The 19,980-nt window shown below is 37.7% G+C and overlaps 1 long non-coding RNA gene across 2 annotated transcripts in view; it reads right to left on the bottom strand.

Annotated features, from left to right (window-relative positions):
- Positions 1–19,980, bottom strand: part of LOC139315904 (uncharacterized) — a 121,096-nt gene that overhangs the window by 76,157 nt on the left and 24,959 nt on the right. For both annotated transcript variants that reach the window (XR_011600302.1, XR_011600303.1), the window contains exon 2: positions 1,730–1,813. This is a non-coding gene — a long non-coding RNA (uncharacterized lncRNA). The remainder of the gene's footprint in view (positions 1–1,729; positions 1,814–19,980) is intronic.

Genomic DNA, 19,980 nt, shown 5'->3' with positions numbered 1-19,980 from the left:
CACTATAATACATTATAGTGCATTAAATATCAAATAAAAGACAAAAACAACAACAAAGGTATTGTATGACAATCTTTTTACACAGGCTATAGAAGAGTTAAAATATTCTCCTGCATTATGTACTACACCTGTATGAACATTAACCGTATACACGTTTGCAAATCAAATTGTCAGCTTTGATTTATGTTCATATGGTTTTTCTCTGACATAGAAGGGGTGAAAAAGTTTATCTTTGGTATGGGCTTGTTATTTCATCACAATGTCCAAAAAACACACTTGTGTTCATTTTTCCTAGAAACAATGAAACCTTTTGTCTATTTTTAGGCAGACAAGCTATTTCCACAAACAGCGGGCTTGTATCCTAAGTACTGCATGTGTCAAACATTTCATCTAGTAGCCTGTAGACATGGAAATATATGTCTTTTTGAATCAAGTGTTTAAGAGAAGTTTGTGGCCACCAAAGTGTGCAGCAAACCAATTTGATGGAAATTATTTTTTATATCCTACAATGTGAAAGAGGCAACTTAGCCCGTAGACTGGATAGTGTAAGCCAGAAACAATTTTCCGTTTCTGTTATATTTGTGTCCTTGAAAAGCAATTTGAAATATAACAGAGTTACCAGGTCTGCATCTGAAGATGACGCCTGTTTCTTGAAATGTTCTCTGGCGACAGAGCTCCACTACTTTCCAGAGTTGCTGGTTTTGTTTCTTTTTATATTGTTCCTTCTCTATCTGCAGCAATGTGGAAGGCCCTAATTTTGTCCCAAAACTCTTCAGAGACGAAACATTGGGCAAAGCAACTAGGAAGTTGCTGCAATGCCATCTTTTAATGGTACTTTTTAATTTAGTTTTATTTAAGACAATAACTGGAAGTGAAATGTTTTGAGTTTTGTATTGTTGGCTTTTGCCACAGACAAATTAAAAATAGTTGACAATATCTCCTATGGACAACTATAATTGAAAACCTTATTTGAATGTGTTACCTTTGATTTTGATTAGGTATTGTGAAAACCTAAGCAGATCACTTTGCAAATGTGAATGACAAAGCAGCCAATCATTCCAATATATGAGCGTACATGCGCACATGAGCATATATATAAAGTTAAACTCTCGGGTGTTTTCCCGCGTCATTAAAAGTCTGTTAGTTAAAATGCTTAAAATCCTGGCTAAGATCCCAGCTCAAAATCCTCTAAAATCCCAACAAAACACTTTGTAAGGTCTTTTAAAACTCTGGCTAAAATCCTAACGAACACTTTAAAGGTTTGGCAACATTTTAACAAGCTCTCTACCTTGTATCTTCGGCCTTTACTATCAGTTTAGAAGCTGTGGGTCCTGCTTCATTATCCTAGCTGCAGCCTGATTGCGTGTTAACGGTCCAGCTTTCTCTGGTTCCCTATTACTAACTGTTAACTGCAAAGAGGTAAAGATTCTAGTAGGCATCACAGCACCACTGGTTGCCTGCTGAGATCTCAGCATATCTTCTGGCTCGGTTCTCTCTCTCTCCCTATTGCTAGCTATCATCTGCAAAGAGGAAAGGATTCTGGCAGGCAATACAACACCATTGGTTGCCTGTTGGGATCTCTGCCTATCCTCTGATGTTAAAACTCGAGTTTCCGTTAGTGCAGGTTTCCAAATACTTGATAACCTAGAGGTGTCATCTTGTCTATTCATATTTTGCGGCCTCTTTTCAATATGTTATATATATATAACATATAAATTGTGTTACTCACCACAATTGATTCAGGAAGCCACAGTACAGCTTTGAATTCTATTTAATTAATAATCATCCTGTTCAGCCAGTAATTTCAGTTATTCTGTGGAGAGAAACAGACAAAAATTGTTTTAAATTTCCAAGAATTCTTCTCCAGCAAGACCTTGATGAACCTCTATTGTGATCTCAGCTGAAATATGGATTTTCAAGACAAATTAACAACTATTCAGAGGACAAAAATAGTACATTTTTCTACAGAAGAAAATAAATATCTACTTGACTTTCTTTCGCTAATTATTATTCTTAATTATTATACTTATGTCATAATTGCTAAGAAGTAATAGTTTCCAGCATACAAGCTTTTAAAATATTTAAAAAATAATTAGAAAAAATTAAACAAGCTTACTAGTATTTTTTACTGTTTTTACATACATTCCAAAAGTGTATGTTATTTTGCACACAGTAGTTTTTTATTACGTATTATAGAAGGAATGAAGAAGCAGGCTAGAAAGAGTATTGGCGCTTTTGAACTTTGGTGTTGGAGAAAACTCCTGAGAATACCTGGACAGCCAAGAAACCAAGCAAGTGGATTACTGTATAAATCAACGTAGGAGTTCTAGCTCAAGGTACAAATGACCAAGCTCAAATTATCCTACTTTGGACACATTACAGGTAGTCTTCAACTTACAGCCATTCACTTAATGACTATTTGAAATTGCAATGGCACTGGAAAAAGTGATTTACAACTAGTTCTTCAACTTATGATTTTCACAGCATCCCCGTGGTCAAGTGATCGTGATTCGGATACTTGGCAACCAGCATGCATTTACTATGGTTGCAAAATCCCAGGGTCTTCCTGATCTTCCTTGGCTTCCAACAAGCAAAGTCAATGGGGGGAAATTGGATTTACTTAACAACCATGGCAAAACGCACTCATAAAATCAGGCGAACTCACTGAACAACCGTATCATTTAGCACTTTGGTCCCAATTGTGGTTGTAAATTAAGGACCACTTGTATGTAAAGACCTCATTGTCTAAAGGAAGTGATAATGCTGGTAAAAGATAGAAGAAAAGAGAAGATGACCATCAGCATGGGCTCTGTTACAATGGTGGTGGGTGTACCATTAAAGATGGAAAAACCAAGTTAGGGGTAGATTGTTATGGAGAAAACTCATCTATGCAGTTGCATAGATTATGTATGATAGTACATCATCAATCAACCATGCAAATAAAAAATATAATAAATACTAAAGACTTTGAGAAAGGAAAGTATAATTAGCAAACAAGTAAATAAGAATAGACTTTTAAAAATGCATCCCTCTCCTGAGCAATTGAACAATTCAAATTAATGTCTTTTCAAATATGCACTTTTAAAATGAATTTCAAACAACAGGCTATATTTGCTGCTATTTACTATATATATTTTGAAACAGTCAGATTGTTCTATTTGATTATACCAGAGCAACATTGTTACATTCAAAGTACAAAGCTGTTTGTGAGAATTTTTATCACATCTTTGTTTCAGATGCCATTAGGGTTGTATAGCTTTCTCTTTGTCTCTCTCTACTTAGACTTTGCCAGTATGTAGGATTAAACAACTTTCCAAGGTTGAATAAGCCACCATCTGTCTGTTTTGCATGGTACTGTTTGCCATACAGGAGGCTTGTCCCTTAAAGCATGTTTCTACCATATGTCACCCTCAAGTGATCAGCCAGACATTTGAGAAAAAAATGAGCAAGTCTTACTGGAAAATCCCTCTCTAGAATTCTAGAGGAAATTCTCAAGGCTGTGTTTGTCATATCCTGTTATCGTCATGTGCCAGGAACTTTAGAGGTAAATCATCTAATAAAAACGGTATTCTATATACCATTTCCTAACTAAAATTCACAGGTCTATCATTTTAAAATGCATGAACCAATATAGGCAATTCTCATCTAATTCAGGTTGCTACATTCCTCATTCTAAACTAGCATATTAATATAAATCATCCAAATTAATTTTAAGCCCTTATAAACCTAAACATTTCCTATGCAGTAAACTTTTACTAGTTTTATTATTTAGCAAATACAATTAGAAATAGTTTTTCTCCAGACATTTAAAATTATATATGCCAGGTTGCTCCGTTACTGCTTTCAGTTTTCTTTCCCAAGTGTAGAACAGAATGCATATATTTCTAAATTCAAATTCTTTCAAATGACAGCCAGATGTTTGGCTTGCTACAACTATGTGTTTTCTTGGGCTATGAAGCATCCAAGTACAGGAAGTAACATTATTAGCTGCAAACTTTTCATGATCTCTATTATTACTTTCAATTTTGTTTCATTCAATGCATACTTAAGACAGCCATTTGTCTATATTGGACAGTCACTTGTCCATGATGATATATGGTTTCCTGCAGGGGGTTGAACTAGAAGACCTCCAAGATCCCTTTCAACTCTACTATTCTCTACAGAATGATCTGTATAGTTGTTGCTTCTGTATAATTAGAAATAGGACTGTTTGGTGAATTAGTATGTATATCAACTATCATATGCACAAAAACAGGTGTACATATTTTAAGATACATCTTAAAGTAGGATTACTTTAAGGATACATAAATTAGGATACATAATTTAAGATAAATCTTCCACAGCTCTCAGCTGCAATTAGAAGAGAAACAAATTAAAATTAAGTGAGTAGTTACCAAGTAAGCATTAGATAAATAGTCAAGTAAGAAAATAATCAAGCTAGATTATTTTATGCTGGTACAATGGCCTTATTACAGAGCTATCCAAACTTGGCAACTCGAAGACTTGTGGACTTCAACTCCCACAATTCCTCAGCAGCAATGGCTGGCTGAGGAATTCTGGGAGTTGAAGTCCAAAAGTCTTCAAGTTGCCAGGTTTAGAGACACCTGCCTTATTATGTAAAACATTTCTTTAAACTATGATTTGTTGGTTGGTTGGTTGGTTTTGTTTATTGGATGTTGAGCTGCCCAACTCCAAAAAGACTCTGGACAGCTTACTATATTTGAAAGAATATATAATGTAAAAGAATCATGACCATCTGAACAAAACCCCATAAATAAAACTCAGAAACAAGAAAAATTGCCATGGATTCCACAGACACTTTAACCCCAGGCCTGAAAACAGAGCCAGGTTTTAAGAGATTTCCAGCACATTTGAAGAATGGGAGCTGTAGCCTATCTTCATGAGGGCTGCTGTTCCGAAGACAGGGGCCACAACTTCATAATAATGTTATTAATGAACCTTTACTCAAATGTTAGGATTTAGGATTTAAAATTTAGAAGAGATCTTGTAATGCTTAAACTAAAAAGATGGAATATGTTTTATGCACTTGGGAACATTATTATTTCTAAATAGTTAACTCTGGAATGAGTATTTGTAGAAAACTCTTTGCTTTATCTATAGAGGGCAAAACCAACACAACAATTCGGTGTCGGAACTCCTCTCCCTGCGAGATTCTCCCCTCTCGCAGGTTTGGCCCTCCACATTATCGAGGGCCTATCTCGATGACGGACTTTGGAGTCCAGAGAGATGGCATGGAGCACGGAAGAATTTGTGGGGGTTTTTAGGGAAATTTTTTAAGATTTTAAGGGGTTCTGGGAGGGGGGTTTGTAATGATCTTTCTAGAGAAATTGGGAAGAAGACTCTGGGGGGTGGGGGGGGAAATCCACCAGGGTCAGAGCCGAGCCCGGCACAGGGTAACGACTTGGGAGGTGCTGGTCGAGGGACTGGGAACAGGATGGGGGACGATACCTATGAGGTCTGTACCATCAGCACGGTAGATGGGAGGGGCAGATATGGCGGGAGCAGGGGACCATATCATGTGTTGGGGGCTTGCACTCGCTGTTTGAGAGCAATTGCTTGCCCCGGTCCCCATGGCTCCTCTCGGAGACTAGGTGGCTTAGATACTCAGGATCTGGGCCTTCGGCTGATGTTATGCAACACTAGGTCAATGGTAAATAAGGCCCCCCTCATTCACGATCTTATACAAGAGGGAGGAGCGGACCTGGCGGGTATTACGGAGACCTGGTTGGGCCCGGAGGGCGGTGTCCCTCTGGTTGAAATGTGCCCACCAGGCTTCAGAGCATTCCATCAGCCGAGGGCCCAGGGGAGGGGCGGGGGGGTGGCGGTTATTATTAATGAGGATCTGGGTCCTAGGGAGACCACTGTGCCTCAGATAGCCGGATGTGAGTCCCTCCTTGTGAGGTGGGGTCGGGGGGTTCAGATGGGCTTGTTGCTTACGTACCTGGCTCCCTGCCGCGTGGCAACAGCCCTACCTGAGCTACTCGACGTGATAGCCACGGTGGCAGTAGATACACCCAGGCTCTTAGTCATGGGTGACTTCAACTTGCCATCCGTTGGTGAAACGTCTGAGGTGGCTCGGGAGTTGATGGCTTCCATGACGGCCATGGACCTGACCCAGTTAGTTCATGGCCCTACTCACAGGGGAGGTCACACTCTGGATCTGATTTTTGTTTCTGGCCAGTGGTTGAGTGGTCTGGTTATTGGGGATATAGATGTGGAACCCTTGTCATGGACAGACCACTCACTCCTTCACCTGGATTTTCGAACCGCTGCCCCCCGCCGCAGGGAGGCGGATCCAATTAGATGGATCCGCCCCAGGCGCCTGATGGATCCCAAGAGGTTACAGATGGAGCTTGGGCCATTTCCTGAGGTTCTAGCACATGACTCGGCTGAGGAGCTGGTAGCCGCCTGGGACCGGGCGGCTAGTGGGGCCTTGGACCGAGTCGTGCCTTTGCGGCCTCTGACCCGGTGCCGATCCCGTGCAGCTCCTTGGTTCACTGAGGAGCTGAGGGAAATGAAGCGCCGGAAAAGACGCCTGGAGAACGGTTGGAGGGCCAGTCTCGCTGAATCTGACCGAACACGGGTAAGGTCGCATATTAAGGCCTACCTAGTGGCGATAAAGACGGCAAAGTTTAATTACTTTTCCGCCTCTATTGCGTCATCAGGGAATCGTCCGGCCGCCCTGTTCAGGGTAACCCGCTCCCTGCTCCATCCGGGAGTGCGGGAGGATCCCTTGGAAGGCAGGGCGGAGGATTTCGGACAATACCTGTATGACAAAATCGCTCAGATCCGAGGGGATTTGGACTCTGACTGGGTAGATCAGGGCAGGGTGACAAGGAATAGTCTTGAGAATGTTATCTGGGAGGAGTTTGATGCTGTGACTCCCGATGATGTGGACAGGATTTTGGGGAGACTTAGTGCGGCCACATGTTTACTGGACCCGTGTCCCTCCTGGTTGGTACTGGCTTCCCGGGAGGTTACATGAGGCTGGCTTCAGGGTGTTATTAACGCTTCATTGAGTGAGGGTTACTTCCCCACCACCTTGAAAGAGGCCTGGAAGAGTCCCTGGATCCGGCAATATTGGCCAACTATCGTCCTGTCTCCAACCTTCGCTTTATGGCAAAGGTTGTTGAGAGTGTGGTTGCACGATAGTTTCCGCAATTCCTGGAGGAAACATCTTATCTAGATCCGTTCCAGTCGGGTTTCAGGTCTGGGCACAGCACAGAAACGGCATTGGTCACGTTGGTTGATGATCTCTGGAGGGCTCGGGACAGGGGTTGCTCCTCTGTTCTGGTCCTGTTAGACCTCTCAGCGGCTTTTGATACCATCGACCATGGTCTCATGCTGCACCGGCTGGAAGAGTTGGGGGTGGGAGGCACCGTGTTACGGTGGTTCTCCTCCTTTCTCTCCGACCGGTCGCAGTTTGTGTTGGCAGGGGGGCAGAGGTCGACCTCGAGGCCTCTCATTTGTGGAGTGCCGCAGGGATTGGTCCTCTCGCCCCTTCTGTTCAACATTTATGTGAAGCCGCTGGGTGAGATCATCCGTGGCTTTGGGGTGAGATACCACCAGTACGCTGATGACACCCAGCTGTACATCTCCATCCCAGGCCACCCCAACGATGCCCTTGAAGTGATGTCCCAGTGCCTGGAGGCTGTGCGGGTCTGGATGGGGAGGAACAGGCTCAAGCTCAACCCTTCCAAGACTGAGTGGCTGTGACTCCCGGCATCCCGATATAGTCAGTTGACTCCATCACTGACTATTGGGGGCGAGTCATTAGCCCCCACAGAGAGGGCTCGCAATCTGGGAGTCCTCCTGGATATGCAGCTGTCCTTGGAGGAACATCTGACGGCTGTAACCAGGAGGACCTTTTGTCAGGTTCGCCTGATTCGCCAGTTGCGGCCCTTTCTTGATCGGGATTCCCTGTGCACAGTCCCTCATGCCCTCGTCACCTCTCGCCTTGACTACTGCAGCGCTCTCTACATGGGGCTCCCCTTGAGGAGCACCCAGAGGCTCCAGCTGGTCCAGAACGCAGCAGCATGGGTAGTGACGGAAGCAGCATGGCACTCCCATGTAACACCGCTCCTGTGCGAGCTGCACTGGCTCCCGGTGGTCTTCCGGGTGCGCTTCAAGGTGTTGGTTATCACCTTCAAAGCGCTCCATGGCATAGGGCCTAGCTATCTCCGAGACCGCCTGCTGCTACCGACGACCTCCCATCGACCCGTGCACTCCCACAGAGAGGGCCTCCTCAGGGTGCCATCAGCCAGACAGTGTAGGCTGGTGACCCCCAGGGGGAGGGCCTTCTCTGTGGGGGCACCTACCCTCTGGAATCAGCTCCCCCCAGAGATAAGGAGAATCCAGGACCTCAGTGCCTTCCGTCGTGCCCTTAAAACCCATTTTTTCAAGCAAGCCGGGCTGGCTTAAGATGAAATTTTTAATTGTTTTTTAAATGTTTTAAATGTTTTAATTGGTAATGAGTTTTAATTGGGCCAAATTTATATATCTTTTAATTGTTTTTTAATATTTGTCCTGCATGTTTTTTAATTTTGGCTGTACACCGCCCTGAGTCCTCAGGGAGAAGGGCGGTATAGAAATTCAATAATAAATAAATAAATAAATAAATAAACAAGAATTCTTCTTTTCTTTTGTTAAATTCTCATTCTGTTAATCAGGGAGACAATTTTAATTTTACCATTTTGCAAAATAGCTGCTTCATTTCATGGTTTTATCAAAATATAAATCAACAGAGACTTATTGTTAAAACCCAAGTGCTGGAAAGGATGTGGATTTAAAAACTAAAATATAGTAAATATGGTTAGAATGTTTTTAGAATCCAGTTGGATTTGTAGCCTTATCCAGTAGGGCTCTTCTTGTGTTTTATTTCAAGATATCACAATGAAAGTTAATTGACAGGTGATTAGTTGCTACTATATATTTCATTTGGTCAGATCAAATTTTAAACTACAGATGAAAACTAGATCATTTGTTGCTGATAATATATTGTAAGTTCTTTATAGAATGTAGCTGTTTTGTTTCCTAATACATTATAAAATGAGACTCATTGTACAATTTGGCAATTCAATTACCTAAGGAGAAAAGACCAGAAAAGTTAGTATAAATGATAGCACATTAAAAGTACACCCACATACCATGACTCAAACACCAACACTAGATGGGAATTTATACTAAAGAGGAGAGTGAGCATGAGGGCAAACCATTTAGAATTTTTAAGCCAGACATTCAAATTAAACAGAGCTAGTCCCACTTTTTGATTTCTCCTTCCACATTAAACTGCAGGAATGATGCCGTTCCTTCAGATCAAAGGAAAATAATCAACCTAGAGCCAAACCAATATCATGTTTCCTTTCCTCTCCTGCTGCTTTATCTTTATCTTTCCACAGAGGAAAATTCAAGTATATGTTTTTTTCAAATTTTGTAAATGCCAAATCCATTTAAAAGGAAAATAAATGATGCTAATCACAGACAACTTTCTACAAATATTTGTAAAGAAGTCTTACAATAAAAATAATATAGGATGGACTCATTCATCAAAATTATTTCAGAAGAGCAATGCAACAGAGCACATGCAATAGCTAATAAATGTACAAATACAAAAGGAGGAAAAACATGAAAGATAAGAGAAATACAGCAGGGCACTGCATTTCAACAGGAACTGCAAGATGACTTTGAACAACAACACTGTAGGAACAATGTCAGTTTCCTAATTTATTGAGGTAGACGTCATGTTATGGAAAAATGTTGAGCTTCAGAGAAAACTGATATGGCCAAACACTTCAATCTTTGCATATTATACAGGAAACAGGTCTTTTGCTTTCAGTGCTTCCTAGGAAAACTACTCATCATTTTGGAATCAGGAATCTGGTTACAGAACCCAGACAATTGTTGAGGCAACATATGCTTAAAGAGGATTAAGTAACACAAGAAGCCCATAAAATCACATCTGGCCCTCTAACGCTACAGACTCGTCAATCTGAATAGTTTATCAACAGCTCAGTGACTAGAACTCACAGTCACCTAGCTTCTAGTCTGATGTCTTAACCACTACAACAAATTGTCTCTCTTTGGAAAGTTAAGTAAAAGCAGAATACATCAATTGGAAAGTATAATTATTTATAGTCTCATATATATAGGTAGTCCTTGATTTACGACCAATAAGTTACAATGAACCCGTCCCCAAAAGCTACTTAGGAACCAACTCTGGACATTGGAAAGTTGCACACGCACACATACCCATGGTCACATGACAGCACTTCAGGCACTTGGCAACCAGGTCACCTTCACAGCTGGGTGCCGCATTCCATGGTCATGATTGTGGTTTACTAGTTGTTTTTCTGGTTTTTGGCCTTTGGGGCCAGTTTCTGGCAAAAAAAAAACCAACCATCCATATGGATATATGCATGTGCTTAACAATCACATCATTTGCTTAACAACCACTATAAAACAGGTCATGAAATGGTTAAATGCATGTCTTGACAAATGACCATCATAATCTATGACAGAAATTCCAGGCTCTGTTATGGTCATAAATTGAGGACTACCTATAATGGGTATGTCTGTAATTTAAAAATCAGATTTCTAGCCAGAATTCCTTTTATCGGTGCAATGCAAGGTAAGTAAACATAGCTGCTGTATACATCAAGCAATCAAGAAAGGATCAGTAGAAAGCTGCAGACCTTTCAGAATTAGCAAATAACTAAATAAATATAAATATAAGTATGCATAATTTTTATACATCATGAATGAAGACATGACAAAAGAGTATTTTTTTTTCACATAATGTGCCCAAGTGTCTAGAGCAAAAGGTCATTGAAAAATATTTGCTGTAGACAGTACTATTGATATGGAAAGAGAACGGCAGCACTCAATTGCAACTGCCGAGTGGCATGAACCAACTGTCAATGTTAAAAGTGTTTTGCCTGTAAAAAGAAATCGTGTGTGTGTGTGTGTGTGTGTGTGTGTGTGTGTGTGTGTGGTATGCCTGATCAATAAGGAGTAAATGCTGCAATGACAAGTATGTGTGTTAATACACCTACAGCATTGATTTAGTCGCTAGCCAAAATAAGAGCCAAAACATTCCCCCCTCCCATCTCTGTGGCTCCAAACTGTAACAGCAAGCAGTTAAACAACATGCTCTGTGGCCAGATGGCTTAAATAAAAAGAACACTTTTTGTTAATTAGGAAATAAATGAATCTGCTGTTAATACAACATGTTACAGTGCAGGAGAGCAGTTTAAACTTTTGATCTTTCCAATAAGCAGGAACACTGCTTCCATATGACAGTATTAGAAGCTTTGTGAAATGTTCTCCAACCTCTTTCCGAAACTTACTGAATCAGTATTTTACAACTGTTTATTCCTTTGCAAATGAAAACAGTAATGAAAAATAAACAGGGAATACCATCTAGTTTGGGAAATAGATCATATATATAAAATTTTACACCACATTTTACAATTTAGCCAGATAAACTAATAGATTAATTGGTTTAAATGTTTTATTTTCATGGAATGTGGCCTGTTTGAAAGAGTTTGTTTGTTTTTTTAAAAAAAACAGTTCTATTCTTATGGTAAGCATGGTTGCATTTGGGCCTGGGATGATCTGGGGCCACTGTGGTCCTGCTGGCTTGCAGCAAAGGTAGGGCTGGACATATAAGGTACCTAACATTGGGGAGAAGGACAATTTATTCTATACATGACAGGTTGGGAGAAGCACTGAAGGGGGCTTTAGGAAAGGCTTTAATGGAAGAGCAATTTGCTGCATGCTTGGTTGAAAGCCTGGATCATCAATGACATTAGTCTCAAGATATTGCTGGTAATCCATTTGTATTGAGATTATATTTATCCATGATTGGTGAGAGGTGACTACGTGATCTGGCATGCATTACCAAATTTTCTGAGTTTTGGGAATGGATGCTATCCTATTCCAGATTTAAGGTCTCAAATCTTACATTCATAATGTTAAGGTCTGGGAGGGGAGTGATGATCTTGACTCTGACCCAGGGACTCTGTTCTTTAGTTGACAGGTTATGCTTGTATATAAAAAGTGAGTTAAACACAATGTTAATTACCATGTTAATTAATTTGATACCAGCAGCTAGGAGAATGCCATGATTGTTCCCCTCTATAAAGGCAAAGATAGAGAGAATTAATGAAAAAAAAAACTGTAGTAGAATTAAAGTCTGTAGAGATTCTCAGTCATCCAGGTCATGGTTGTCCCAAAGGTGCTTTTTCAGGAGGCAACGGACTTTGTTTTTTTCTTTTGAAGACATTTCACTCCTCATCCAAGAAGCTTCTTCAGCTCTGACAGGATAGTGGGGAATGGAATGTAGCAGAATTACTTTGTTAAATGTTCCTGGGAAGGTGTTTAGCAGAATTCTGTTCAAAAGATTCAACAGGTGACAATGAGCAAAATTTGGGAACCACAATATGGCTTTATGGTAGGAAGGGACAAGCAAACTACATTTTTAGCTTGCCAACAAGTCACTGAGAAATGTATGAAAGTGAGAAAAAAATTACATATTTGTTGATACACTAAAAGCATATGATAAAGTGAATAAGCTTAAATTAATGGAGTGTTTTGCATGAATTGAAGGTTGGTTGCTGAATGTGTAATAGCGGTATATATTTAGAAGTAAAACATGTGTGAAAATAAATGGAATGCTTAGCAAATTTTCAACATTGAACAGGAATTAGGAATAAGCATGTTTGATAGCCCCCTTCCTTGTTTGATGGATACATGAATAAGTAAAAGACAAGCTCTTTGGCAGCTGCCTGAACAAAAAATGGTTTATTTTCCAAGTACAATATTCACAAAATTCTGTTTAGCAATGTTTGTTGAGATGAAAGGGTAAGGGATACAGGGATTTCAGCAAGTGAGCTATTTTCAATTTAAATCCAAAATATCTTGATGCACATTAGGTAGAGTTTCTCTGATTTTCTTTCTCAAAGCCTTTTTCTGATCTTTGCTGATAGTGAAGAAGTTTGCAGCTGGTTGTTTATATAATAGCTGTTGTATCTTTATCAGTCTGGGAATCAGCTCTTATATCAGTGTTTCGGGTACTCTTAGAACTGTGTTGGTTGGAGACACATATTATTGTACATAGATAAACTGGTGTTGCTTTAGATTAGAACTTGAATGATTTGCAGTTGGTGTTAGATTTTATGATGCCGCGAAGAGTATGGATCTGAAACTTAATGTGTCAAAGATCAAAGTGAATTTGAATGGGAAAATGGGAGTGAATGATTAGATAGATAGATAGATAGATAGATAGATAGATAGATAGATAGATAGATAGATAGATAGATAGATAATAGATGATAGGTAGGTAGGTAGGTAGGTAGGTAGGTAGGTTTGTGTGTGATGGGAAAAAGACATTTTAAATTTTGCAAATGCTGGTATAAAATAAGTAGGTAATGTAAGATTTGTTATGAAGAATAAAAGTTTGTCAAAAGAAGTGAAAATGGCTGCATGTAAAAATATGCTTCTGTCTCCTTTTTTTTTTTAATAAAAAAGTTTTTATTTTCTGATCAAACAAGTATACAATATAAACAATCATTCATACTATCATCAGAAAAAAAGAAAAAAAAATCAATTTGGTAAACTCAATCTTCAACCCCTCCTCACCACCCCCCACCCCCGACTTCCCAGAACAAAAACAGGGCATAGATTTCACCAAACATTCGCTAAAATAAACTAGCTAACTGCAAGATTTAATAACTCCCAAGACCCCTTAACTCCCCTTTTACAATTTCATCAACCTCCCTTTATATAAACACAAAGTAACATGTAATCCAATAACTCTAAGAATTTTAAAACCATTAACAAATCTTAAACATTCAAACCTAAAAACATTTTTCCCCCTCCTACTTTTCTCAAAGTTCAGATATTTTGAAATCTCATAACAAAAAATAAACCTTAGATATTCACTAATTAAATTTCTACATTTTTATAATTAACCATTAGTACATTAACTAGAAAACCAAAAAAGATTAATCAACCATTAATACATCATATTTAAAAATCAATATTCAACTTTATACTTTTTCCCCCTCAGTAGTTATAACACCTGAAACATAATCAATTTAAACCATGAATAGAACAACTGCAAAGCCAAAAAAAAAAAAAAATAATCTTCCATTCTTGGTTTCTTATTTTAAAATCTCATAACAAAAAATAAACCTTAGATATTCACTAATTAAATTTCTACATTTCTTAAGTTTCTAAATTTCCCCCCTTCATTATTCCTCCCTCCAATTTTTAAAATTTAAAAGATAATCAACAACATAATTAACCATTAATACATAAACTGAAAAACCAAAAAGGATTAATCAACCATTAGTACATCATATTTAAAAATCAATATTTAACTTTATACTTTTTCCCCCCTCAGTAGTTATAATACCTACAACATAATCATTTTTAACCATGAGTAGAACAATTACAAAGCCAAAAGAAAAGATTAATCTTCCATTCTTGCTTTCTTTTTATATTTTTTCCAATCTTTCTGCATCCCTCCTACTTCTATTTTGAGGAGGTTTTTCATTTTAATTTGAGGTTGATATAACTGCAAAAATTGTCCCCTTTTTAAAAAAGTTTCCTCTGATTTAGAGCCCCCAAATCGCCTCTTCATGCTTATATAAATCAGTTCATTCCTTCGTCTGTAAAACCAAAGTTTATCAAGAGTTTGTGAAGAAAAGTTCAATTGTTTCTTTTCTATTAAATGTATAGATGCCACTGACAAGTCTCCTTCATCTTCTGAAACTTCGAAAGTCTGGTCATTTACTACTTTTTTCCAAACCAAGTCATAATTTTGAAGGATTCTATCAATTTTTCTTCTGTCTCCTTTTTTATATGGATGCAACAATTGGATATTTTAAGAGAAACATAAAAAGTTGAATGCAGTAGAAACGGTACAACAAAGAAAGAAAGATAAACTCAAGAATTAATTTGTGCTGAATTAATGGGATAAAAAGAATAGCCAGCATAAAAGTAGTGCACTGAGATCAGTTGGCCATATAAAAAGATTAAAGGAATAATGAATGGGTCAAAAAGAAAGGAAGTAGAAAACTAAGCCTTATATATAGTTCTATATATAGTAAATTTCCTCCTCTAGGTAGAATCTCCGCAGTCCATGTGGGCAGACGGTTTTTTAGGATCCCACTTTCATGAGCAGTGAAAGGGCTATGAATGTGAAAGCATGGCTTCTCTGAAGCAATCCCTTTGCTTTGGAACGCCTGGCTGCCAGACATTAGACAAGTGTCTTATTAGTTTTCTGCAGAGCTATTTGTTTCAACAGATGTTTGAAGGCGGATAGGCCTTCAACAAAAAGAGACTATCAATCATTGCTTTATAAGCAAAATATCTGGTTTACCATCATTTAAAAAATGTCTTGTTAAACTGTTAATGAGAAAATACATTCTTAAATTCTCAAAAAAGCACATCGAATATATTTACTTCTGTCACAGAAGAACAGAGGAAAAACTACCAAGAAATGAGACGTACTATAACGCATGTTAGTTTTATTAATATGAAAATGTGATTATACTTGTGGTTTTTGTTAATCTCAATTAGCATTATAGAATGTCAAAGTGCACAGATAATTCTATCTTGAGGATAAAGATGATGGAAGAAATGCTGCCCATGAATCCATTCTGCTATTTTGTCACAGACAAGATGTCAAGCTAAACACCCAGCCCACAGTTTCATCATTCGGTCATCCATCCAATCTCATCAATTGATTACGACAGTAACACATGTCCCCTCTAGCTAAATGACAGCAAAACTGTGGGTTGTAATCATAGGTCAGCTTTTAAGGACATTGCCATTAAGAATTGCCTAGTATGGTAACCAGAACAACTCTAGTGTAACTTCCAGCTGCTAGATGTTATTCTAATTTAGAAAATCAAAGGTGGCAAGCATTAAAAGTAATAAGCAATAATGTTATAAATAGGTACAAGGTACCTATTTATATCAATAAATTCCTAACTACAAATGCATGTACCAAATTCTTTACAAGTTTCAACTTCATTATAATGTACATTAAATCTTTGTGCTTCTAATACCCGTCACTATTACAGAGTATAAACTATCATCGTACACTCTCATTGTACACGCAAAATGTGCAATGTTAAAAGAGCTAAAATTGAAACTTTCCAATGAGTTTCTAGTCACGACTTCAAGCATCTTGTACATGGTTTCCCATTCAAGTAAGCTTCTATATTAGTCAGTAGTGCTGCTCTTCAGATCATCCCAAACACTTTTCATCACAATTTCTTAACGAACTAGACTTGCATGAAAATATGTTAGCAAAGTACTCAAAATAAACCACTGTAAGAAAATGTTCACTGAGATAATTCCTACATGTACAATTTTTCCATCATCCTGACAGAGAAATATTTTGTTTAAATCAGATGTTATGTCACAGTTTTACAGGTATAAATGTTGTCCAGGGAACAGCACCTTCAGTGAGACTACTACTTCAGTGTAATAATGCCAATATTTTCACCTAACAGATGGTATGAATAAATTTGCAATTACCCCCAAGTTCTGGTGTGTACTTTTTACATATTGATCCTTTCCCTCCAATTTATTCTTCATGCTAATCACAGTATACATAAGTAACTGATATGTATCTGAGTTGTTGAAATCCGGTACAGGCCCTTATTTTCTACTATGCTTGGAACATGAATACAATTCCCATATACTCTAACACATACAGTCACAATTGTTCTAAGGACCCAATTTTAAAGTGATGCATTGTCACTTCAGTTCATAGGACCTTCCTTCTTATATGATAAATTAGGTTGAAATACAAAGTCTAGTCAGTCAAATAGGCATTTGAAGTTAGATCTTCCTAAACAACTACTACATTATATGCTTAAGTATCCTATTGCCACTGCCAATTAGTGTAATAACAGTCTTGGAATTGGAGAGAGAATCAATCTGACTAAAGTGCAACTATTCCTGCTATTTTCAAACTCCATGGGTCAAGACTAGAAAATCTATTAGTTATTTTAAATGCTTGTGTAATAAAAAGGTCTTCAGAACAAACTAAGTAGAGGGAGGATTCCACCTGTACTGCTATGGTAAAAATAATTTTGGGCAATGGTGTAGCAAATGGAAATTGAAATTGAAATGGTCAATTAAATAAATAATCAAATTTGGAAATCATATAGCATCTTGCACATCCCAAACTGGAAGCTTAGACTATAGAGAAACATTTGAGTAGACATATGCACACAGAAAGAACATAGCAAGTTATGTGAAATGTGTCCTAAACTTCACAAGTGATGTATAATAGACTTCAAAGTTCAGAGAGAGAGAGAGAGAGAGAGAGAGACAGAGACAGAGACAGAGACAGAGAGAGAGGCAGAGAATAAAAAGCATTAAGTCAGAAATATATCTGGAAAGTAGAAAGAATAATTTGGCATAAGATACTTCTAATGTAAAATGTCAATAATAAATTATGCTATTACAAAGGAGCTAATGTGAATGCACATAATTACTTGAATGGTGCTGTACATTATGTTCTCAGATTTATGAAATGCTATACCAGTGTTTTTCAATCCTGGCAATTTTAAGATGTGTGGACTTCAATTCGCAGAATTCTCCAGCTATCTTAAAGTTGCCAAGATTGAAAAACCTTGTGCTAGACCAGGGATCAGCAACCCGTGGCTCTGGAGCCGCATATGGCTCTTTCATCCCTCTGCTGCGGCTGCCTGTTACTCAAAATATGCATCACATCCGCCAATGTGCGACACCCACCGGCACACAATTTATTGAGCTTTTCATCCCCCAGTAGGCCAACCATGGATAAATCCAAGAAAAGAAAAATTTCAGAAGAAAACGGAAGGTTTAATTCAACTACATAAGCTAGTTTTGTGGCCGCTCTAGAAATAGTCAGGCATGGGAAGGGTTTTCTGGCTCCCAGTGTTTTCTTTTCTGTGGGAAACAGGTCCAGATGGCTCTTTGAGTGTTTAAGGTTGCAGACCCCTGTGCTAGACCATAGATGATTTCTAAACCCAATCTTTCATATTACCTTTGATGTGATTTGAAGAATGGTTTCTTCAGTGCTTTGAATTTTGCATAGTTTGCACATTTTATTTTTACAAACTTATTTGAGATTCTCTAATGTTTACTTCTAAACTATCTAGGGAAATTACATTATGAACCAATAGTAAATTTAAAGATATTATCAAATGAAAATAGAGAAATCAGCTCTATCTATCCACTAAATACAAAACAATAGGAACTTCCATTCTGGATACAGGATGTTGCATAGGTTTTTTAAAAATATTCCATAAAGGACGCAAAATGAAAGCTTGCAGAACCAAACATGATAACAAAGAGGAACTATATTAGAAGACAAAGAGGAGAAAGGTAGATATCACCAAGGAGCAAAAGAAATGGAAAGATTCTTCAGACAGTAATCATAAGTTTATTTCCTGATGGCTATAACTTTATTATATACACTATCATGTTCAGCATATTATAATCATGTTAGGTTAGCTCAATTTTTTCTTCATAACTAAGAAAAAATTACATTGTGATTCTTCCTAATGAAAAGTCAGAAGTCACAGGAAAATAAAAAACATCAAACCAAGTGATGATTTGACAACAGAAAGATATACTTGTCAATGGTTTTCTTATGTACAATTATCAGAAAAATTTTAAGTGATAAGGAATTGTATGGGTTTGAACAATGTAAGACTGAATTTGAAATAAAACTATGTACTAATAGTGATCATGCTATTACTAAAATGTATACACTTTTGTTGAAATATGAGAAAGAAGAAAATCAAGTGAAGAAATGATAAAATTGGCTAAAATTTTGACTACAATATACAAATGAATCAATGGAAAAATATGTTGTTGAAAGGATTGAAATTTACATTATGTTCTAACCTTAAATTTTTATAAAATGATGCATCATTGATATTTGTCACCTAATAAATTGTCTCAAATGTACAAACATTGTTCAAATCTTTACTGGAAATGTGAACATGAAAGCACATTTTATAATGTTGGTGGACATATAAAAAGGCTGTTGGTGAAGATGAAGGAACTTGCAGAGATGGCTAAATTAACTTCTTTGATTAAAGACAGTATCTACATTTATGGCTGATTGGAAACCCCATATAAACGTTTTGCATGAAATAGAAAAAAATGCATTTATAACTTGTGATTTCGGTGATTAGGGGCGGAAATGAATAATTGAAAAAAGTGGACCTTTTGGGTAATCGTAGAGATATAGCTTTATAATCATACTTGTATTTTTTTTTATTTCTCTGTTTTCTTTATTCTGTTTATGTTTATGATTATGTTAGTTTCTTATGATATATATATATATTCCTCAAATCATTTGAGTATTATCCACTGCAAAGGACCAAATGAAAGCGTACAGATGTAGAACCTTAAAAGACATCAAAAAGAGTACCATATATAAGGCAAAGAAATCACTGTATGAGTTTCCAGTCACTAAAAAATAGATCGTTTTTAAGAAACAGAAATTTTAAGAAAGCACCAGTTTGCTTCAGTCCAATATTATGTATCTTAATGCAATTAAGTATAAAACCTGCAATATTTTTATTTATTTATTAAATTTATCAATTTAACAGGGTTTATCAAAATCTACCTCTTGTATCCCTTGGGGCAGGATAAGACATGAGGAGTTTGAATTATCTACTCTGCAACAGCACTTAAGGAGGGGGGGTGCGCTAGAATGAGCCTTGGTAAAAACCTGATGATACCCTCAGTAAGTCAGGGAGAAAATATAGGGGGCCATGTCTCTTCAATATATTGTTTTTGGTGACATACAAAAACTATTGCAGCTCAGTTTGGAGTAATTATCGCACACTCGGTTTTTTAAAGATCAGCCTAGTTTACATAAAATGATCTGATAAAGGCCACATGAAAGAAGCTTCTCATTTTAAGGGATTGAAAAGG

This window comes from Pituophis catenifer, unplaced genomic scaffold, assembly GCF_029215685.1.
Source record: "Pituophis catenifer annectens isolate HBS135680 unplaced genomic scaffold, rPitCat1.0.hap2 SCAF_3, whole genome shotgun sequence".
NCBI classification, from domain to species: Eukaryota; Metazoa; Chordata; class Lepidosauria; order Squamata; family Colubridae; genus Pituophis; species Pituophis catenifer.
The sequence above is the reverse complement of the archived record's forward strand: the minus strand, read 5'-3'. Positions and strand labels throughout refer to the sequence as shown.